Source organism: Microcaecilia unicolor, chromosome 4, assembly GCF_901765095.1.
Source record: "Microcaecilia unicolor chromosome 4, aMicUni1.1, whole genome shotgun sequence".
NCBI classification, from domain to species: Eukaryota; Metazoa; Chordata; class Amphibia; order Gymnophiona; family Siphonopidae; genus Microcaecilia; species Microcaecilia unicolor.
The window spans coordinates 163,893,338-163,917,324 of NC_044034.1; the positions used below are offsets into that span (position 1 = coordinate 163,893,338).

Here is a 23,987-nt window from a genome sequence, read left to right on the forward strand (position 1 = left end):
CAGAAGTATGGTGATGCTATTGTATTATCTATTGAATCCATAAATAAATATTCTTTAGCCCTCCTAGCAAGAAATCTGTTCAAAGTTTAATACAATTTAAAACATCTATAAAGCATAAAACAGAATGGAGGAGTGACCTAGTGGTTAGGGTGGTGGACTTTCGTCCTGGGGAACTGAGGAACTGAGTTCGATTCCCAGCACAGGCAGCTCCTTGTGACTCTGGGCAAGTCACTTAACCCTCCATTGCCTGCCATGAGTGGGAAAGCGCGGGGTACAAATGTAACAAAATAAATAAATAAATATTTAAAAAAAAGACAATCAGTATATAACGTGATCCTGGTTTTTTTTTTGTTTGTTTTACACCAAGGGTCTAAGAATATTACCACTGTTTACTGGTAAGCAGCAAGCCTAGACCCTGTGAATTCTGCGCACAGTAGCTACTGCAATTTGCATCTTCATTAATTAAATTACTAATTTAATTTAATTGGATTACTTTAATTAGAAATGAGGCCAGGACAACAAGGAGCACAACATTTTCAGCATCTGGAATTGAAGTAATCTTTAATTTTAATTTATGGTCTAAAATAATTTAAATACAATTAACTTTTTTTCTGTACCTCCTGTGGTGTACTTTAATTTCTCCAGTAAGTATTTATCATCAGGTGACAACCAGCAATTCCTGAAGATCTGCTGTATGCGGCAAGGTTCCCCTGGTAGGTTAGCCCACCTCTGGTTTATTTCTTCATTTGCCACTTGTGCATCTTGGTGGTTCTTATTCTAACATTGTTTTTGAGCCAAAACGCAGAGATGTGGATTTGTCAGGTTAACTGGTGACTGTCAGTGCAACATCATTCATGCTTGGTTGGCTGCTATCTCTTGAATCCCATTAGAATTGGCGATAAGGACCATAGTGGGAGAAGTGGGGGATATTATAGGATTAATTTGCTAGAGCATATGGTAACATCTATATATATAAAACTCACCCTCAACGTTCTATTGTCTGCTGACGTCACTGAAGCCAAGGTTCGTATGTTCGAAGCTCTGAAGCCACGAAAATCACAGTCTCTGGGCCCCGCCCTCGCGTCAAACGTTATGATGTTGAGGGCGGAGCAGATTCTCACCTCCAATGATCTACTCAGGCCACAAACTCCGGATTTCTACACTGTAGCTCTGCTCCACCCTCGCGTCAAAACGTGATGACGTCGAGGGCGGGGCATGAAAACCGCCACCCACACAGAGCTACAACGGAAACAGCAGCGGTGCACGCCACAAACCAGGTAAAACAGCGACGAGCCATGCAGCCATGAAACCCTTGCTAGCGCCCGTTTCATTGCGCTCAGAAACGGGCCTTTGTTTACTAGTACTAAATAATGGCAGTCAGAGAGATGAGTTGATTGGTCTTTATCTGCCAACATATACTACCATCTATTATGTTATTTCAGGGGGCTGCCTGAACACCGCAGCTTATGAGATAAGTGACTTTCACTACAGTTTATTCAGTTGAGCTTAAGATATTAAAAATTCAACATTCCTTTTAAAAAAAAAAGTGGAAAAATCTCAAAATAATGGACCTATGAGGAACTGGGCAGTGGTGCGGCTATGAAGTTGGACTGTCACCACTACCTGATGGTTCAATTCACATTAAAATATTTATGGGATAAGCAGTTGTTTGCTGATTTGCTCTATCTTGTCCCCTTAAGAGATTTGGGTCCCAGCCACAACATAGGAATATATGGGTGTCTCTAGCATTTAGCGTGCTCTAAAAATGCTAGCACACCGAGAACATCCTGGAATCCAAGATGGCGCCTGAAGCAGACATGCGCTGTGGTAGCTCCGGATTTCCAGAGAAGCGCCAATAGCCTGGGATTTCCTTCGAACCAGCGATGTGGAAAAGGAAGGGGAAAGCTGGCGTGCCTACCTCCTTGGGCCGAACAGACTCCTTAACCATGCGACAGGCGACCTTGGATACGATGGTGCTACGAGCGCCTCGGTCAAACCAACTCAAGACCTGGAACATAGTATCGAGGGAGTAACGTTGAGTCCTCCCTCGTATACAGCCCCCCCCCCCCCGAGACCTGGAGGTGAAAGAGCGGCATCGGAGGAACAGAAACCAGGAGCACCCAGAGATGTTCAAGCCTTGGTAGCTGAAGCAGGAGGCCCTGTAGCCACTTCTTCACCTGTGAGTCCAACTGATTCGGAAAGACAGGGTGTGATTTCCCTGCCTTTACCGTTTCCATCACAGGATATTTCTTCCGGAGGTGTTCGAGGGTTAACAAGACCGGCTGTAATTACTTTAGAAAGTATATGGGACGCAATTCAGGGCTTGAACTTTACCCTACAACAAAACATAACTTCTATGAGAGGAGAAATGGCGGAGATCAAACAGACACAGGAGCAGATTACTACTCGATTCGAGACTTTGGATACCACATTAGAGGTACTGGAAAATGGTATGCAAACTTTTAAAAAATTTTCCTCGGCTGTTTCTAAGGAAAAAATTTTCCAGTTTTGAAAGACTGAGTATTTGGAAAATCAAATTAGAAGAAATAATCTAAGAATATTAAATTTTCCTAAGTCATCTTTAATTCCTCCATTGGAGATGTTTAAAAAATATCTAACAGAAGTTTTACTTATTTCCTCTGATAATTTTCCACCTATAACAAGGGTTCAATATATATTGGGTGTTAGAAATGCAAAGGATTCTACACCGCATGATATGAATCTAACTGATTTTCTTCAAAACTCCCTAGAAATAATAACAGAACTACTATGTTGGTAACATTTGCTCTCGAGTTTGATCGCAATAATATATTTAAATTGTATTTCCGCTATATAAATGATAACTTTCTAGGGTCAAAGATTTAAATATTTCCCGACCTGTCCAGGGGCACGCAGAAAAGAAGAAAAGAATTTCTGCAGTTGAAATCTAGAATGCTTAATTTAGGTGGGACTTTTCTGCTTAAGTATCCCTGTAGATGTGTTATTGTATATAATTCTTCAAATTACATTTTTTTGACCCTGGGAAGCTACTTGAATTTATACCTAGTAATGAGTAATGTTTTAATCCCTGGATGGTAATACTATGCATCGGCTGCGCTCATAGTGTATATCCCTCTGCTTGTAATTATTATTTTCTTTTTTCTTTAAGAAATATTGAATATTTTTTCTTTGTACTTGGATCATTTTGTGGACTTAATATTGAAATAGTTTTCTTTAACAATATTGTAAAATATTTGAAATACCTCAGACTTTCCATATGTTTATGTTTAATGCATGAATGTAAAAGAAAAATTTATAAATAAATAATTAAAAAATTAAAAAATAATGCCTTTGGTTTGGTACCAAATTGTGCTAATTTTTTAAAATCCATTTTACACACATTTATTGCCATATTTGTGCTAACATTACCCCCAAAGAGAGAGTAAGGTACCTATTATACATAGGGACCTCCACTAAATCAGCAGAATTCATAGATATAACGAAGCAGACATACATGCACACCAGTTTCGCCCCAAATCTACCAGAGTCATATGCAAGTACAGGTGTTCTTCAAACTGCATGTACATAAGTAATGCCACACTGGGAAAAGACCAAGGGTCCATCGAGCCCAGCATCCTGTCCACGACAGTGGCCAATCCAGGCCAAGGGCACCTGGCAAGCTTCCAAAATGTACAAACATTCTATACATGTTATTCCTGGAATTGTGGATTTTTCCCAAGTCCATTTAGTACAAACATTCTCTACATGTTATTCCTGGAATTGTGGATTTTTCCCAAGTCCATTTAGTAGTGGTTTATGGACTTGTCCTTTAGGAAACCATCTAACCCCATTTTAAACTCTGCTAAGCTAACCGCCTTCACCACGTTCTCCGGCAACGAATTCCAGAGTTTAATTATGCATTGGGTGAAGAAACATTTTCTCCGATTTGTAGTAAATTTAAAACAAATCGGAGAAAATGTTTCTTCACCCAACGCATAATTAAACTCTGGAATTCGTTGCCAGTACTATATGTAAGGATAATTTTATAAGCAGCATTTTGGGTACCTATACTGGCATCTACAGGCAATCTCCCCAGATATCACGTTCTGTTGGGCAAGATAGTAAATCTTCTTAAAACTGGAAACTTAAAAGCCTAAAATGGAAGCAGACAACTAATGGAGGATATTCATCAAGGAACCTAATGCAGGGCTAGCACTTGCATTAGGTGAACTAGGTCATTACCTAGAGTGACAAGATACTGAGAGTGGCAAAAAGGCATGGTCAGCAGGAAGGAGGGCGCTGACTAGCACAGTGTCTTCTGCACTATGTGGTCTCTCGTGATATAAGCCCTGAAGAGGTGCTGAGAGAAGACCTGCTGAGCGGAGGAAAACTTCACTGGTGTTTCGTTACCTGCTGGAAATTGCATTCAAACTTGGGAAAAGGTAAGCTTGGGGTTGAATAGGTAATTTCATTGTCTTTTTCTTTTGTTAAATTGCTCTACTTATTTTAGCAAAGTCATCTTAGACAAGTCTCTGTTAGGGTTTTATAGTCTAGTATTTTAGGTTGCATTTTAGAGCTTGGCATACCAGTTGAGGGAAGCCTCTGTTTAGTGATGATGCCCCTGTATAAGACTCTGCTGAGAGCTCATTTAGAATATTGTGTACAATTCTGGATACCGCACCTTCAAAAAGATGTAAACAGGATGGAGTCAGGCCAGAGGGCAGCTACTAAAATGGCCAGTGGTCTTTGTCATAAAGCATGTGGGGACAGACTTAAAGATCTCAATATGTATGCTTGGGAAGAAAGGCAGGAGAGGGGAGATAGGAGAAATTTAAATACCTGTGTGGCATTAATGCTTAAGAGGTTAGGACAGCTGTTGTTGTTGGTGATTCGATCATTAGGCATATAGATAGCTGGGTGGCTGGTGGACGTGAGGATCGTCTGGTGACTTGCCTGCCTGGTGCGAAAGTGGAAGACCTCACGCGTCACCTAGATAGGATTTTAAATAGTACTGGGGAGGAGCCGGCTGTCTTGGTACATGTGGGTACCAATGACATAGGAAACTGGGAGAGAGAGGTTCTGGAAGCCAAATTTAGGCTCTTAGGTAGAAAGCTCAAATCCAGATCCTCTGTGGTAGCAGGGCCCAAGAGACAGGCAGAGCTCTGGAGACTCAATGCGTGGATGAGACGATGGTGCAGGGAGAAGGGTTTTAGATTTGTTAGGAACTGGGCAACATTCTGGGGAAGAGGGAGCCTATTCCGAAAGGATGGGCTCCACCTTAACCAGGGTGGGACCAGGCTGCTGGCATCGGCATTTAAAAAGGAGATAGAGCAGCTTTTAAACTAGAAATGGGGGGAAGGCCGACAGTCGCTCAGAAGCACATGGTTCGGATAAGGTATCTTTCAAAGATATCACCCAAAACAGGGAAGATAGGGTATCCTGATAGTGAGGTTGCAAAAGAGGCCGTAGTAGATCAGGTGTCCCTAAATAAAATCAGACAAAAGATTGCAAATTAGTACTGTCAAGTACTAAGCATGATGTAAATAGGAGCAACAAACACAGTTTGAAATGTCTATATGCGAATGCCAGGAGCCTAAGAAATAGATGGGAGAGTTAGAATATATTGCACTGGTAATGGTGCTGGGGCCGCTTGATAACAGTGATCATAATATGATCAGATTTGATATTAGCTTTGAAGTAAGTATACATAGGAAATCAAATACATTAGCATTTAACTTTAAAAAAGGAGACTATGATAAAATGAGAAGAACGGTGAAAACAAAACTTAGAGGAGCAGCTGCGAGGGTCAAAAATTTACATCAGGCGTATATGCTGTTCCAAAAACACCATCCTGGAAAGCCCAGGCCAAATATATTCCGCGTATTAAAAAAGGAGGACGGAAGACCAAACGACAGCCGGCGTGATTAAAAGTGAGGTGAAGGAGCTTTTAGAGCTAAAAGAAAATCCTCAGAAAATGGAAGAAGGATCTGACTGAAAATAATAGGAAACAGCATAAGGAATGTCAAGTCAAATGCAAAGCGCTGATAGGAAAGGCTAGAGGGACTTCGAAAAAAGATTGCGTTGTAGGCAAAAACACATAGTAATAATTTTTTTGGTATATTAAAAGCAGGAAGCGCAAAAGAATCGGTTGGACCACTAGATGACCGAGAAGTAAAAGGGGCGATCAGGGAATACAAAGCCGTAGTGGAGAGATTAATGAATTCTTTGCTTCGGTCTTCACTGAGGAAGATTTGGTTGGGATACCGGTGCCAGAAATGTTATTTTAAGCTGACGAGTTGGAGAAACTTAATGAATTCTCTGTAAACATGGAGGATGTAAACTGAAGAGTATCAAATCTCCTGGACCATATGGTATTCATCCCAGAGTACTGATAGAACTGAAAAATGAGCTTGCGGAGCTATTGTAGTAACATGTAATTTATCCTTAAAATCGAGCGTTTGGTACCAGGAATATTGGAGGGTGGCCAATGTTACTCCAATTTTTAAAAAAGGTTCCACAGGAGATCTGGGAAATTATAGACCGGTGAGTCTGATGTCGGTGCTGGGCAAATGGTAGAGACTATTATAAAGATAAAAATACAGAACATATTCAAAGCATAGATTAATGAGACAAAGTCAACATGGATTTAGTGAAGGGAAATCTTGGCTCACCAATCCACTACATTTCTTTGAAGGGGTGAACAAACATGTGGATAAAGGTGAGCCGGTTGCTATTGTGTATCTGGATTTTCAGAAGGCGTTTGACCAAGTACCTCATGAAAGACTCCAGAGGAACTTGGAGAGTCATGGGATAGGTGGTAGTCTATTATGGATTAAAAACTGGTTTAAAAGTATCTCAATGGAGAAGGGTAGTTAGTGGTGCTTCCCAGGGGTCTGTGCTGGGACCGCTGCTTTTTAACCTATTTATAAATGACCTAGAGATGGAAGTAACTAGTGAGGTGATTAAATTTGCTGATGACCCAGTTATTCAAAGTCGTTTAAATCTCGGGAGGCATTGTGAAAAATTACAACAGGACCTTACGAGACTGGGAGACTGGGCGTTCTAACTGGCAGATGACGTTTAATGTGAGCAAGTGCAAAGTGATGCCTGTGGGAACAGAGGAACCCGAACTATAGCTAGTCGTGCAAGGTTCCACGTTAGGACTCATGGACCAAGAAAGGGATCTAGGTGTCGTTGATGATACGTTGAAACCTTCTGCTCAGTGTGCTGCTGTGGCTAAGAAAGCAAGTAGAATGTTAGGTATTATTAGGAAAGGAATGGAAAACAAAAATGAGGATGTTATAATGCCTTTGTATCGCTCCATGGTGCAACCGCACCTCGAATATTGTGTTCAATTCTGGTCACCACATCGCAAAAAAGATATAGTGGAATTAGACAAGGTGCAGAGAAGGGCGACGATAATGATAAAGGGGATGGGACGACTTCCCTATGGGGAAAGGCTAAAGCGGCTAGGGCTCTTCAGCTTGGCTGAGGGGAGATATGATAGAGGTCTATAAAATAATGAGTGAACGGATAGATGTGAAGCGTCTGTTTACACTTTCCAAAAATACTAGGACTAGGGTGCATGCGATGAAGCTACAATGTAGTAAATTTAAAACTAATTGGAGAATATATTTCTTCACTCAACGTGTAATTAAACTCTGGAATTCGTTGCCAGAGAATGTGGTAAAGGTGGTTAGCTTAGCGGAGTTTAAAAAAGGTTTGGGTGGCTTCCTAAAGGAAAAGTCCATAGACCATTATTAAATGGACTTGGGGAAAAATCCACTATTTCTGGGATAAGCAGTATAAAATGTTTGTGCTTTTTGGGATCTTGCCAGGTATTTGAGGTATTTGTGACCTGGATTGGCCACTGTTGGAAACAGGGTGCTGGGCTTGATGGACCTTTGGTCTTTCCCAGTATGGCAATACTTATGTACTTTCAATTGAAAGGATCTCAGAAATCAGGGGGCAAAGGATGAAGATGAAAGGGTATGGACTCAGAAGTAGCCTGAGGAAATACTTCTTCACAGAAAGGGTGGTGAATTTGTGGAACGGCCTCCTGGTGGAAGTGGTGGAGATGAAAATAGTATCTGAATTCAAGAGATCTTGGGACAAGTACATAGGATCTCTAAGGGAGTGGATAAGGATAGAAGATGAATAGATTGGATAAGGTCATATTTGCCTACATTTTTCTATTTAGGTTCTGTGTAAAAGATCCCATAACCTTGCAGCTCACATCACAAGACTGGCCCAATGCAACAGAGGAAACTGACACACTGTTAAGCTCCCTTCTTGCTAGGCACTGGGGTAAGGCTTCCAGCAGAGAGGAGGAATTTCCTGCCAACTGGCTTTTTGCCACCCTCCCCAGAATCTTGTTGAGCTAAAGAAGGTAGGTTGTGGTGGGGCAGGTTAGCAGTAGGGAAAGTTCACCTAGGGCAGTGTTTTCCAAGTCGGGTCCTTGAGTACTCCTTGCCAGTTAAGTCTTCAGGATATCCACCGTGAATATGCATGAAAGAGATGTGCATATAATAGAGGCAATGTATGCAAACCAGGTTCATGCATATTCATTGTGTATATCCTGAAGACCTGACTGACAAGGGGTATTCCAGGACTGGACTTGGGAAACAGTGGCCTAGGGTACCCAATTCCTTGCACCAGCCCCAAGGAGATGGCATGAGGGGGGAGGGATGATAGTGATGCTGCTGTGAACAACAGCAAGGAAAAAAAAAAGTCTGGCATGCATGTCTCTGGGGCTTAGTCCTGCCTGGCTTTATCCATACAGATTGATTAGATTATTGCTGGGTGAATACACAACAGTTTTTGCTGTTTTTCTTCCAAAACCAATAATGGCTGACCAAGATCACACATTTATTTCCACAGATGCAGCCAAGACTCTAATGTAATATCAGTATAATTTTTAAACGCCATGCAAGTTCAAGTTGGCATGCATGTAACCAGCTTTGCAGCATTGTGGTACCGTTGCTGTAGGGTGTAGCTTTTGACAACCATTTATTCCTAAACGCTTCTGACAGCCTGCATACTGCACCAGTGCCCTTCATATCTGCCACCACCCACCCTGCAGCCTTGTAGCTCTGAGCAGCAGGGAACCCTGAAAATATGGGTCTGAGGAGAGAAGCCTTGGGACTGGGGTGAATAATAGCAGCAGGGTTATTACATGAAGTCAAAAATTGATCTGCTAAGCTTGAAGGTTTATTTGTGAGATTTGCCTCCAGCAAAACCTTAGCTGCAGAGCCAGATGCTGAATGTGAATAAGGCTGGAAAAAGCAAGTGTGAGAAACGCTTTCCACCTTAGAGCTGAAGATGAGCTTCTGATGTATGTCCTCAGAGAAATCAGATTTTTGTTATTTGCATTTGGGAAATTCTGTGTTTTGTGATGTCAGATGTACTAATCATACCCAACCCTGTTCCCTCCCAGACAACATTAGCACTTCCTTCTGTAAGTTTCAGTACCATACTGTCTCATCTTTAGGCATGGGATTGGATTGAGTCTCCAGGTTTGTCACTATTCTGCATTTATTTATTTAGATTTTTTTACCACCATTGTGGAGTCTCAGAAGCTTATCTATGGACACGCACAGAATCCGTACCAGTAGGCCCTTTGTTTCTCCCATTAAATATCTTACCAAAAATAAATTCTGGTTCTCCGAGATTTCTGATCCCCTGATACCTGTTACAGAAGTCTGGCCATGCTGTAGGTCTGGTGTTTCTTAGCACTGTACATCCTAGTCATTGAAACAGGTACAGGCCTGTAATAGTGCAAGTCTGAGTATCCCAGCACTGTGTATCTGTGCTACAAATCTGAGTCCCTGAATACCTCATACCTCTCGTGCTTGTCACTGTACTGCAAGAGATACAGATTCCAGAAAATATTCAGCCACCGTATGTTTTAAGCTCTAGTTCAAATTCTGTTAGCTTTTGGGTAAGGTACGCTGTACATGTTCAAGGCTCTGTTGGGTCTAACCATTCTTCCCAAGAGAATGAGAGAGACACCTGAGAGTTAAGTACAGTTATCTAGCATTTTTCACCAGTATTCATATGTGGATCATGCACTAGAGCCTTATAATCAAAGAAATGAAAAGTTCCAGGGATCTTTAAACCTGCTTTTATTATGGTAGCATTTGTTTTTTTAGGATAGATGATATTTTGGACTCTGGTCATCACCTACTGCCTAAAGTGACAACATTTTACTTTTCTTTTGTATCTAATCAATCTCCTGGTGGCAGCCTACACGTTAGACACCTTGTGGATTCTCATGGGGTAATTTCCAAAGAGCAGTGTAGCCAGACCTGACATTTGGAGTTAACGTCGGTGGGTACTAAGCATATCTCTCTCTCCTTCCACCCTGCACCATCACAGGTCTGACATTTCTCTCCCTTCCTGGACCTGCACCCCCCTCCCCCCACCATCCCCACCTCGTGGATCCAGCATCTCTCCATCAACATTCAAGCTTGCATGTTTTTCACCAGCAGCGATGAAGGTAGACTTGCTTCTGGCCAACCCAGGGCTTTCCCTCTGCTGCGTCCAACCCATGCAGCAATAGGAAGTTGCATCAGAGAAGGCAGGTCATGGTAGAAGGAAGTCCCTCCCCCCCCAGGTTCACCAGAGGCAATCTAGCTTCATTGCTGCCAACAAAAAACATGCACGTTTGAAGGGCAAGGGAGAGATTCCAGACCCATATGGTGGGGAGGGAGAAGGGTGCCTCTCCCTTTCCACACCACAAAGATCCCATTATTTCTGAGAAAATAAAAAAACAGCAACTGACTGACTGCCATGTTGAGTGGGCCTAAGCCAAAAATGGGTGGACCTGTGCCCACCTGTAGCTATGTCCACAGGTTAGTTTTGCACATACCATGATAGGAATGAACCTCAAAGCAGGGTATGTTGGATATTACCAACATTTGTATAGAGGAAGGAATAGTAGATGGATGTGCAAACTGGATAGGCCACATGGTCCTTACCTGCCTTCATTTTTATATGTGTCTCTTTCTTTATACCAGATGTACACTGTGCTGTACAGAAATACATAATTATCAGTCTCACCTCATGGGAGTTTACAGTCTACTCCAGGTAGACGGAGCAGACACAACAACCAACCACTAAGAGGCTTTGAGGTATTACAGCGAGGATGTGAAATGTTTCAAGGAGAATTCTGGTTATGTAAGTTCTCGCTAATCTGACTTGTTAGATAAAATGCAAGATCTCTGTCTCTCAAATTTACTGCAACCTGACTGTGCCTTCCAACATCAACATGTTTGTCAGCACTGAGATGTGTATTTGCTTTTTCCTTTCTGTGCTACATAATTTGCATTTTTCCCCCTAATCTAGGTTCATCTCTGCCCTTTCCTGCATCAGGTTTTGATCCAGATACACTTGAAGGAACACTGTATTTTCTGCTGCATTTGGAATTAGAAAAAGTTTGAAACTCATGAGCAGTAGTGTCAATCAAGATTTTTAGCCCTGTGTTACAAACTGTTACTTCTTTCCCTCTCTGTGCTATTGTGAGCAATATTGTTCTAGATTTAAGGATGAAAATTATTATTTGAGCATGTGGACCTGCTAAGAAAACCATGTGATTTGAGTGGTCACTCAGACCTTTTATACACAACATATGAGGGGAAGTCTATAAATGGAACCAATAAAAATTGCCACTCAATGTTATTCTAAAAAGGGTGTTCCTGGATGAGTGAATTTTATAGAATAGCGTTGAGTGCCAAATCATACACTCAACTTTGGGTGTGAGGACTTAAGCCAGCTGAAACCTGGTGTAAATTCTGGCGCACAAGTTGGGCATGGATCCCAGCTAAATCTGTAACACTGTGTGCATCTTTTGTAAATGCCTCTGATTCTCCCATGCCACAGCTATGGCCCCGCCCCCTCGTGAGTTGTGCAAGATCCAATTTAGCGCCCATTTTTACAAAATAGCATTCAGTCAGATCGGCACCCAATCATAATTAGTGCCAATTAAGTGTTTATTAGCTCCAATAATTAAATCATTGAAACCATTAAATAATCATTTTGGGAACCAATCTGTGATTGCACCCTTTATAGAATCTAGGGGATGATGAGATGGTGGTGTATCTTCAAGCATTCTTTTTACTTTTATTTGTGTTCTAAGAGTAATGTCAGATTTAATGCATAAAGTGCAGAATGGTGTGTAGATATATTTAGATTCTTGATGTGGTTCCCAATGTTTGCTCATTCGTAGTGCATTTTTATGTAAATATGCAAATAGATGTAGCAAATATGTTGTTATAAGAAACCTATTAAAAAGATATCATGTATTTAATTGCCTCCAATTTTGCATTAGGAAAGGATTATTTAAAACATAGAAACATAGAAAAATGTAGGCAGATAAAGTCCATATGAGATATGACCTATCTAGTCTGCCTATCCATGCCATCTACTTCCCTATCACTCCCTTAGAGATTGTATATTCTTGTCCCAGCTCTTTTGAATTCAGATTCTGTTTTCGGCTCCACCACTTCTGACCAGGAAGCCATTCCACTAATTCACCACCCTTTCCATGAAGAAGTATTTCCTCAGGTTACTTCTGGTCTGTCTCCTTTCACCTTCATCCTGTGCCCCCCTTGTTCCAGAGCTTCCTTTCAATTGAAACAGACTCGCCTCCTGTGCATTTATGCTGTGTATGTATTTAAATGTCTCTATCATTATCTCCCCTCTCCTGCCTTTCTTCCAAGTATACATATTGAGATCTTTAAGTCTGTCCCCATATTCCTTATGACTAAGACCACTGACCATTTTAGTAGCCACCCTCTCAACCGACTCCGTCTTGTTTATACATCTTTTTGAAGGTATGGTCTCCAGAATTGTGCACATTACTTTAAATGGGGTCTCACCAGAGTCTTATACAGGGGCATCATCACCTCCTTTTTCCTACTGCCATTCCTCTCCCTATGTATCCAAGCAGCCTTCTAGCTTTTGTCATTGCCTTTTCTACCTGATTGGCAACCTTCAGATCATCGCATTTGATCATACCCAAGTCCCCTGAACATAGTGCACAAAAGTTCTTCACCCTCTAAACTGTACTATTCTTCTGATCACCCATCCATCTGTCCCTGTTTCTTGCTTCCACCTACTCTTATCTTTCCTCATGAGACTGTCATTGGAATGCTTTTATGTTCACATATATAATCTGATAAATTTCATCATTTGCTCATTTCTGATTGAAGAATGTATTGCCTTCGTAAACTAATCAAAAAATGTATTGTTAGTCCACTAAAAAAGTTATCATCCTATTTTCTCTTCTTTATTTTATTTCTATGTATTACCTTTAAAAGTGGACTAACACGGCTACCACGCCATTTCACTCTATTATTTCAATAATGAATCAGCTTTTTAATATAAAGCAACTCTTACAAAGCAGGTTTATAGATGGTTATAACACAAGTGTATGAATTAACATTATTAAATTTTGATTTCAGCACCTTTTATCCTTTTTAAAATCTTTACAAGATGAACTACAAAATTGTTGCTAACTAAAATCCCTTTTTATTAAGAGTAAGATGCCAAGTCTTATCTTTAGCTAAATATGTGGTAAAAAGATATTTGGTGTTTCTACCTTATGAGGAGGCAGCTCACATGGCGTCTCACTTAGTTGTACCACAGCTCTAGCAAAGTTTTTGTTTGCAGTTTCCATGGAGTCTTGCATCTCCCAGAGAATGCTATGGCTCCCAGTGAGTCCTGTTGAGCTCCAGTTGTCTGCCATGGGTGCCAGGTTTCAGGAAGTCCATTCACTTGAAGTCAGTTCACCAATCATCTTTTTTCCAGCCTTCCCAACTCACCAGCCTTATTTTGTCCAGCATCACATTTTTCAAGTCCACCACACAATGTCATTGGTCGGTCCAAAGACTGACTTAGAATTTATCATGCAGAAGTCTCTCAAAGAAAGGGACTCTGTAAACTGTCTTATCTTATGGAAAGGTATGTGGTGAGGCATTTGCTAAGTTGGCAAAGCACTAAAGTTGTTGGAGATAGGAGTTTTTGCATATTCTGATGTCTACAAAAGAATAGTTCTCATAAACAATCTGATCCAAGATCCTGGGCCACTATTCAGTGAAGTTATAATATATTTTATATAGTGACCAAAGCAAGAATACTAGATGATGATGTAAATCTTATTTTTTGTAATCCGTCCTTTCCTGCTTAGTTGAAGCCCAAAATATAGACAGTGGTGTTTTAAATTTAGGGGTTAATATTCAAGGTGATTAACTGGTCAGTGCTGCTGAAAATGACCGGTTAGCACCTAATGCAAAACCGACTATTTGGGGAGCATTTCGGGGGCAGTCAGCACTTGGGCCGGTTGAGTGCCAATATTCAGCATTTAACTGGCCAAGGTCACTGCCTAAATAGAACCACATAAAGGTCGGTCCTGTCTTTATGCAGTGCCCCATAGCCAGTTAAATATTGAATATCGCACTTAACTGGCTATTGTGTAGCCGGCTCCAGAAACCTGGAAATTCAGTGCCAAAGCTTGGACATGGCCTGGCATTGAATTTCCAGGCATAACGTCAGCAAATGTGAGCAAAATGCTGAGCGCCACCAGCTGACTATTGACCCCATAACTTCTATTTAGTGTTTCTCATAAACATGTGGACAGATGGTTGCCTTGAGCCCTGTGCCTACTGTGTACTGTATAGAATGCTCACCGTATGGAAAACAATTGAATTTGTTACACAGTTTCACTTTTCCTGGCCCAGCTTTGCTGCTCTCCAGTGAGGAAAAGTCATCAAGCACAATAAAGCCAGAAAACAATGTGTCAGCATGATACTTTCTAATAAATAAATCATTCCTTCTTGTCTCCTGGCACCTTGCAGTACTGTCAAACCACCAGTTAGGATGGGATGATATTTCAGCTCTGCATGGAGCCTTCAGATCCCATTAGTAAAGTTATACTTTCAGATTGTTTCTTACAAGACCAAGGTTTACTTATTCTATACTATACTATACTGTTTTGTTACACCGCTCGCATCCTCCAGAAGGTTCGCTGTGGTTAACAATATAAGAGTCTTATCATTAGAGGAATATGCAAATTGTACAGCACAGCATAGCTGAGATTATAATACTTTAAACAGAATTCAGAAAAATGACATTACTGCCCAGTTCAACTTCATTTAAAAGAAACAAACAAAAAATGTCTTCAAGCCTTTCCTGAAATGGTAATATGTAGGTACTCTTTTACATCCAGGGCAATCTATTCGAAACTCATGCCCCTTGGAATGGAAAAGAGCCTCGATAAACAGATTTAAAATGTATATCCTAATAATAATTCTCACCTCCAACGTTCTATCTTGCTGCCTGTGTCCGTGACTTCTTGGTCTGCTAGGCTCCGAAGCCCTGGCTGACTTCACTGGACCCATTATGACGCGAGCCAGAGGGAAAAAAAAAAAACCCTCACAGCTGATCCACTCTCCCCTCCCCTTCCCCCACGAGTTCCAGACCCCACCTCCCTCCGATTTCCACACCCCCCACCCCCTCCCTCCCTCTGATTTCCACACCCCCCTGTCGCGACCCTCTCGAGCCCCCCTTCCTGCCGCCAACCCTCCCCCGCCACCATCGCATCCTCTTCTCGGCCGCGTGGCATGGACGAATGATATGATCAAGTTTGAATCTATTTGTGTGCATGCGTCTGATGTCCTGGAACTCGGGGGGGGGGGAGAGGGGGCCTGGAACGGGGTAGGGAGGGGGTGTCTGGAACTCGATGGAGGAGAGGGGTTTGGAACTCGGAGGGGAGGGAGGGGGTGTCTGGAACTCGGTGGAGGAGAGGGGTTTGGAACTCGGAGGGGAGGAGGGGACGAAAGGGGAGGAGGGGGGAATGCACCACCTGAACAAAAAGTAGAAAAAAAAAGCGGGGGGACAACCCTGGAACTCGGAGGGAGAGAGGGGGGGACGATGACCCTGGAACATGGAGGAAGGGTGACACTGGGAAGGGGGGGCCTGGCACACACTCTCTCATTCTCACACACACACACACACACACACTCTCATTCTCACACACACACAGAGGCATATTTTCAAAGCACTTAGCCTTCCAAAGTTCCATAGAAACCTATGGAACTTTGGAAGGCTAAGTGCTTTGAAAATATGCCTCACACTCTCTCTCACAGACACACTCGCACCCAGTCTCACTCTGTCACACACACTCACACATTCACACTCTCTCTCTCTCTCTCTCTCTCTCTCACAGTCACTCTCACACACACTCTCTCAAACATATACACTCCGAGGAAAACCTTGCTAGCGCCCGTTCCTTTGTGTCAGAATGGGCCTTTTACTAGTTATTAAATAAAGGAAGCCCAATCTTTAAAATACGGGTAAAACAAGAAGAATAAACATGTATCTACCACCCTTTTCAGGAAATATTTTTTCACAGAAAGGGTGGTAGATACGTGGAATGCCCTCCTGCGGGAGGTGGTGGAAATGAAAATGGTAATGGAATTCAAATGTGCATGGGATAAACACAAAGGAATCCTGTTTAGAAGAAATGGATCTACGGAATCTTAGCATAGATGGGTGGTGATGCCGGTATTTGGAGAGTAAAACAAGTGCAGGTCGGACTTATACAGTCTGTGCCCTGATCGTGACTGAACAGATATGGATGGGCTGGAGTGTAAATTTTAAAGGGGCTTAGACTTTAGCTTCAGAACATTTAGTACAGGAACAGTGCTAGGCAGACTTTTACGGTCTGTGCCCTGAGAAAGGCAGGGACAAATCAAACTCGGGTATTCATATAAAATATTACATACCATATAAAATGAGTTTATCTTGTTGGGTAGACTGGATGGACCGTTCAGGTCTTATCTGCCGTCATTACTATGTTACTATGAGGAGAGGATCTGAAATAATTCTGTAAGACCCTCTGAATTTTGCCCATAAAAAGATTTCAAAACCAAACAGGCGGAGGAGTTGAGATGGCGGCTGGGAGAGTTCTGTGAGTCAGACACTCCGTTTGTGCTGCTAAATATTTCCTCTTACCATTATGGCTCATACGAAGAGGAAGGGGGTTGTGAGAGCTGCTCCCTCCGTAGCTTCGGTGCTTCCCCCTGGACAGCAACAAATGGATCACTTCACAGCTAGACAAGCCACAAGAAGCAGGGTTGAGCATCCAGCTTTGGAGCGTAGGAGAGGAACGACCCTCCGGGCTTGATACGTCTTTGTCTCCCCTGATAACACATGCCCGCCCTGTCCAGCAATTGAGCTAGATTCCGCTATCAAGGTCCAAACTGCCAAAGTGGCAGGGAGTCCAGGCCTGCAGGAGCGTATCGGTATTGGTGTTGGTCAACCAGCGCTGGAGTTGAATACAACGGCAGGCTGTTCGCTGAAAGTTCTCAGGGCGGTTACTTTGGACACAAATTCTGGGAAGTTCTGCAGCAATTACAAGGTACTCTCTCCAAGTCCACAAATGAGGTAACATCATTGACTGTTGAAATGGATCAAGTGGTTAAAGTGGTGGGAGAACTCAAATTGGATTTTGCCAATCAAAAGATATGTTTAAATGACGTAGCGAAAGATTTACAAGACTTTAAAAGTGTGACAGCAAAAGATAAAATGTTGATACATAGAAGACTAGAGCAAAATGGATATGAATGTTGCCCAGGAATTATCTTTAAATCTTAGAAATATATCAGCAATATTGAAGGAATCTACCACAGAAGTAACAAATAGAGCAACTTTGTTGGCATCCTATGTATTTGAGCAATATTTAAATGGTACTTCAAGATTATATTTTAGACATGTGCATGAAGAATTTTGTGGACAAAAAGTTTGGATCTTTCCAAATGTCACTAAGTTAACACAGGATAGAAGAAAAAATTTCCTGACAGTGAGGAAAGAAGTGAAGAACATGGGTGCCACTTTTCTATTATCATTTCCATTTGTTGCTGTCTTGTGCATCTTGGAGGGACTAAATATTTATTTTTTCTTCCTGAACAATTATATTCTTTCATGGATACGAAGAAGATCACCTATAGTTGAAACATTCGGTTTTATAATGAATAATGGCTGTCTGTCACCTGTTATGCCTTTCCACATTATAATGTTTTCAGTTCTTTTCCAATTAATTTTTTTATTCCTCCCTCAAATTTGATTGTGGTCTAAAGAGGGGAAAATATTTCCTTTAATAATTGTATAATTTCTAAATTGATTATCATATACTACATTTCTTCCATATTTCTTGTTCAAGAGTTAATCATGTAAAATATTTTTTAAATTAATAAATAATTAAATGTGTGGGGTTGTTTTTTTTTTTTTTAAACCTCAAACAGGCTACTTTAAACTCGATACATTTGTGAATTGGTAGCCAATGAAAGTCCTCAAGAGTGGCGTAACACTCTGAAACTTCCCTTCAGAAAAAAATCAATCTGGCAGCCGCATTTTATAACAATTGTAGCCGTTTTTGTGATTTAGATGATATATTCTGATACAGCATGTTACAATAATCTAATTGTGGCAACAAAATGGCTTGTACTAGAACTCTGAAATTTCGTAACAGTAATGATGATCTAATAGCTCAAAATTGCCTCAATCTGAAGAAAGGTTTCTTGCTCAATGCACTCCCGTGCACTCCGCTCCATGGATAAATCCTTCTTATCTGTTCCCTTCTCCACTACTGCCAACTCCAGACTTCGCGCCTTCTGTCTCGCTGCACCCTACGCCTGGAATAAACTTCCTGAGCCCCTACGTCTTGCCCCATCCTTGGCCACCTTTAAATCTAGACTGAAAGCCCACCTCTTTAACATTGCTTTTGACTCGTAACCACTTGTAACCACTCACCTCCACCTACCCTCCTCTCTTCCTTCCCGTTCACATTAATTGATTTGATTACTTTATTTTTTTTTTGTCTATTAGATTGTAAGCTCTTTGAGCAGGGACTGTCTTTCTTCTGTTTGTGTAGCGCTGCGTACGCCTTGTAGCGTAATAGAAATGCTAAATAGTAGTAGTAGTGATTTATTTACTAAAATTCAGTTTTGAGTCTAATATGATACCCAGCATTTTAGAATGATTTTCTATATTGAGACTTTCACCTGAAATCAAGTAAATTCCTTACATGGGACACTTTCAAAATCTCTGAACTGCAGTACTTTTGTCTTCTGTTTATTCAACTTCAAAAATTGTCCATGATCTATAAGCGATATATGTCAGTGTTTCCTCAAATCAGGTAGTGCACAACATAATCAGAAGATATCATCTGCATAAGAGAGCGCTAACATTCCTAATTCTGAAAAGAAAGAACCTAATAAACTAAGATAAATATTAAACAAAAGCAGAGACAAGAGAGAGCCCTTTGTCACTCCACAACCAGGGTTCCAAGATGTTGACAGGCCATTTTTCACTTAAGCACTACATCCTTCTGCTTAAAAACTGCAAACAATTGAAGAACTTAATATACCAAACCCAATTCATTCTATCTAAACAACAGTATGCCTGATTAATTGTATAAAAAGCTGCTAGTATGTTGAATTGTCAATCAAAAAAAAAATATAAAGAAACATACGGGAACATCACACTAAAAAAAACTAACCCCCTGTCCACCAAGCCACGCAGCAATGCCGATACAGCCCACTCAGCTGCTAGCGTGGCCTAGCAAATGGAGTAAGCAAACATCTCCATACAAAAATGTTTTTAAAAAAGACCTGACTTCAAAACGATGCATGCGACAAGCTTGCACCCAAAACCGGGGCCGGCCATTCACTCTTTACAGTAATTTAATGATGTAGTGTTCTTGGTTAACAGGTGAGTAAGCTCAAGGGGCCTATGATGGACATCACTGATCATAGGAATGACAAATGAAGACTAGATGGGTATGCAGGATAATATCAGAGGAATGCAGCTCTCTGTGGTTATATTTGGTAGCATATAATATGTGAAGATGTCACAGCTGACGGATAAGGTACTTGCTTAGAGCATTTTAGTATTGGATACCAGGGGATGCTCCAGGGCATGATCAAGGTGCATTGGCAGAGCTATGGGTGAGTCGCAGTATCAGAATACCAGAGGAGACTACAAGTTCCTTAGTTTGAATCAGATGGATCAATGGGTTTGTATCAATAGCCATCTGCCTCACAATATCCTCTAAAGCCATAGCCAGGTGCATTGTCTGTGTGTAATTTACCGATGTTAATCATAGAGGGGCCCTTTTGCTAAGGTGCGCCGAAAAATGGCCTGCACTGGTGTAGGCATGTGTGCTGAACATGTTCAGGTCCATTTTTCATTGCGCCTGCAAAAAAGGCCTTTTTTGCCAAAAATAGACATGCGTCGCAATAAAAATCAGCGCACGTCCATTTTGGGCCTGATACCTTACCGCTATCCATTGACTTAGCGGTTAGTTCTTACGTGTTAACTGGGCAGTAATAGCGTGTGTACACTGCCAATTACCTCCCAGTTAGCATCACGTGGTAGAAAATAGAAATTATTTTCTGCCACACGTTTTGGACGCGCGTCAAATTAGAATTACCTCCCAGGGCATGCGGTAGCGGGCGGTAGTTCTAATTTGATGCACGTTGTAAACGCATAGGCGCCTACGCGTCTTAGTAAAAGGGCCCCTCAGTTTTACCAAATTACCAGAGTTGCATCCTGAATGTATATGATACTTCAGCAACAGAGAATTCAACAGATTAAAAGCTGGAAGCACTGTGCCGCACATTCCAGAGACCTTGCCGGCTTTCATCTAGACTGAGCCGTTCAATATCTTAGCTCCTGATAACTATCTCAAAATCAATCTTTCTTGTTTGCTGTTCAAAGTTTTATATGTGAGCTTTCCGCAAGGTTATTTACAGACAAATGCAAATTAGATTAGCGTAATTTCCTTTTGTTGTCTTAGCTGTAGCCAGCTCTTACTTATCACTTCTATGGTTTCAGCCATAAATATTTTAGTGTTTAAAGGACCTATTAACTGGTGACTCAGTTATGCTGAAGCTTCTCAGTGATGAATTAATGGGGTAAAAGAGATCTAAAGTACATCAGAGGCTTTGGACCTAGGTCAATAAAGAATCTGTAAATTATGCAGAAGATGGAAGAAGTTGTTCTTAAAAAGACCCTTTGAATTCTTAAGCAAGCACATCAGGCTTTGGTGTTAGGGTTTAGTAGAATCTCAGCTGAGGGATACCAAGTCATCGCTGTCTCGGCCCCAGACGGAGAGGCAAGTGAGTGTGTTGATTTCCTTAAATATCCTAATAGTTTTAAGAACATAAGATGTGCCTTTCTGTATCAGATCAAAGGCCCATCAATTCTGTTTCTGAGAGAGGCCAATCCAACAGGATCCCAAAGAGTAGATCATTCCTTAATGTTCATACTGAGATTTTAATGGTAGCTTTTACAAACTTGCGTGGCTAATAATGGTTTGTGGACTTTTCTTCTAGGAATTTGTCTAAACCATTTAAAACCCAGCTATTTTAACTGCCACCTTCACATCTTCTGACAACAAATCCCACAGCTTAATTGTATGTTGAGTGAAAAATACCTTGTTCAGTTTGTTTTATGTACATTACCTGTTAGTTTCATGGAATGTCTCCTCATCATAGTATTAGTTGAAAGAGTAAATAGTGGTCTTCTATGTACTCATTGTTTATCATGTTTTTATAGACTCATTTCAGTCTCTTCTCCAGGCTATAGAAGCTCTAATTTATTTAGCCTTTCCTCATAGGGAGCCATTCCATCCTCTTAATCCTTTTCTCACTCTTCTTTGTATCTTCTTTAGTTTTTCTGTATCTTTTTATGTGGTGGGGTGGCCAGAGCTGTACTGCAGTGATGCTCTCTGTTTTATTCTCTCTCCCTTTCTGAATAACTCCTAATTTTCTATTTGTATGTTTGACCACCACCACATACTCATTAGAGGATTGCAACATGTTATCCATGGTGAGTCTAAGATTCTTATTCTGGATGGTGACTCCTAATACAGAAACCAGTATATGAAAAGGCACTTGTGCCAGTACATGTTCCTGGGTCACACCAGTATTTACCTTTCTCCTTTGAGAAGACTTGATTAATTTACAAATTTACAGCTCTCAATCCAGGAAACAGATCCATCTCTCTAGTCCCTATTTTTCAGCCAGTTCTCAATCTACAGTAAGGCAATGGAACTCATTTTCAAAAGAGAAAAAAAGTGGCATAAAAAAGCATTTGCATGTTTTTCTCACAAAAATGTCCAAATCAGTATTTTCGAAACCTATTTTTAAATGTTTTTCTATGAAGTCCATTAGAAGTGCATTCATATCACATGGGGGCATGTCGGGGGCATTTTGAAGGCAGGATTAAAGCATGCCTACCACTTGGACGTTTTACAGCCATAATGGAACAAAACAAAAATGTCCAGGACTAAAACCAAGGCGTTTTGTCTAGACCTGTTTTCAGAACGAATAAAGCACAAAAAGGTGCCCTAAATGACTAGATGACCACTATGTGACCAAAAATATGACTTTTCAGCCTCTATGCAGTGGCGTAGGAAGGGGGGGCGGGAGGGGCGGTCCGCCCCGGGTGCACACACTAGGGGGGTGCCGGCCCCGCTGGTTCCCTGCTCTCTCTACCCCGGAACAGGTTACTTCCTGTTCCGGGGCAGAGAGAGCAGGGAACCAGCGGGTCCGACGCAGCTCCGAGTGACATGCACTCGGGGCGGATCGGCCCTCCCGCAGGTAAGAATGCGGTCCGGGGGGGGGGTTGCGCTCCGGGGGGGGGGGGGTGCGCCATGCTGCACCGGGGGGGGGGGGAGGTGCGCAGCAGCGACCCGCCCCGGGTGCCATTAGCCCTCGCTACGGCACTGCCTCTATGACAACTGAAGATGTTAAAGTCAGGTCTATTAGAGCAGCAAACAGGTCCCTGGAGTTGTGTAGTGGTTGGTGCAGTACACAGTGGGAGACCCAAGTCCCTATCTCCTTCTACCTGTCACACTTGTGGTGGAAAGTGTGACCCCTCCCAAGGTTACCAAAACCCTACTGTACCCACATATAGGGGCCCCCTTCACCCATAAGGGCTACTGTGGGTTTTGGAAGGCCCAGGGGATAAGATAACTTCTTCTGCTAACCTATAAATGTACTCACTCTGCTGCTCCCCAGTATCTCTCCACACTCGTCCTTCCCTACACCCCTTCCCGTGCACTCCGCTCCATGGATAAATCCTTCTTATCTGTTCCCTTCTCCACTACTGCCAACTCCAGACTTCGTGCCTTCTGTCTTGCTGCACCCTACGCCTGGAATAAACTTCCTGAGCCCCTACGTCTTGCCCCATCCTTGGCCACCTTTAAATCTAGACTGAAAGCCCACCTCTTTAACATTGCTTTTGACTCGTAACCACTTGTGACCACTCGCCTCCATCTACCTTCCTCTCCTTCCTGTACACATTAATTGATTTGATTTGCTTACTTTATTTTTTGTCTATTTTAGATTGTAAGCTCTTTAAACAGGGACTGTCTTTCTTCTATGTTTGTGCAGCGCTGCGTATGCCTTGGAGCGCTATAGAAATGCTAAATAGTAGTAGTAGTAGAGCAAAGGTGAGTTGTGTACCTGAGTGCATTTTTATGAAGTGCACAGAAGTGGTCTTTAGGGTGCCCCATTGCTCTCCTGGGATGTCTGGGGAACCTGGCTTCTCCTACATCCCAATGGCATTTTTTTTTTTTCAAAAATGGACCAAAAAAACAAGACATTCAAATCACAAAACCTTGTTCAACACTGTATTTTTGAAAAAAGATAGACGTTTTTCTTTTTTTTTTTTAAATGACCATCTTTCCTATTTTGATTTTTGATGTTTTGTACAGAACGTCCAAAATTGGACATAGACGTCATATCGAAAATGCCCCTCATTGCCTCTTATCCCATGACTTTTTGGTTAATTAATACCCAACTTCAAGAACTCTCTTACCTTGACCTTATGTTTGCAGACAAATTATATGTATTTCAAGCATTCACTCACAGCTCAGCTTTTTAGGAAGTATTTTAATGTATAGCGGAGGGGTATGGTTGTTTTTATTTTTTGTATTAGAT

General features: G+C 41.7%; 1 protein-coding gene across 1 annotated transcript in view; it reads left to right on the plus strand.

The window, feature by feature from the left end:
- Positions 1 to 23,987, plus strand: part of LOC115468813 (transmembrane protein 263-like) — a 352,513-nt gene that overhangs the window by 178,323 nt on the left and 150,203 nt on the right. The gene's annotated exons all lie outside the window — the stretch shown is intronic.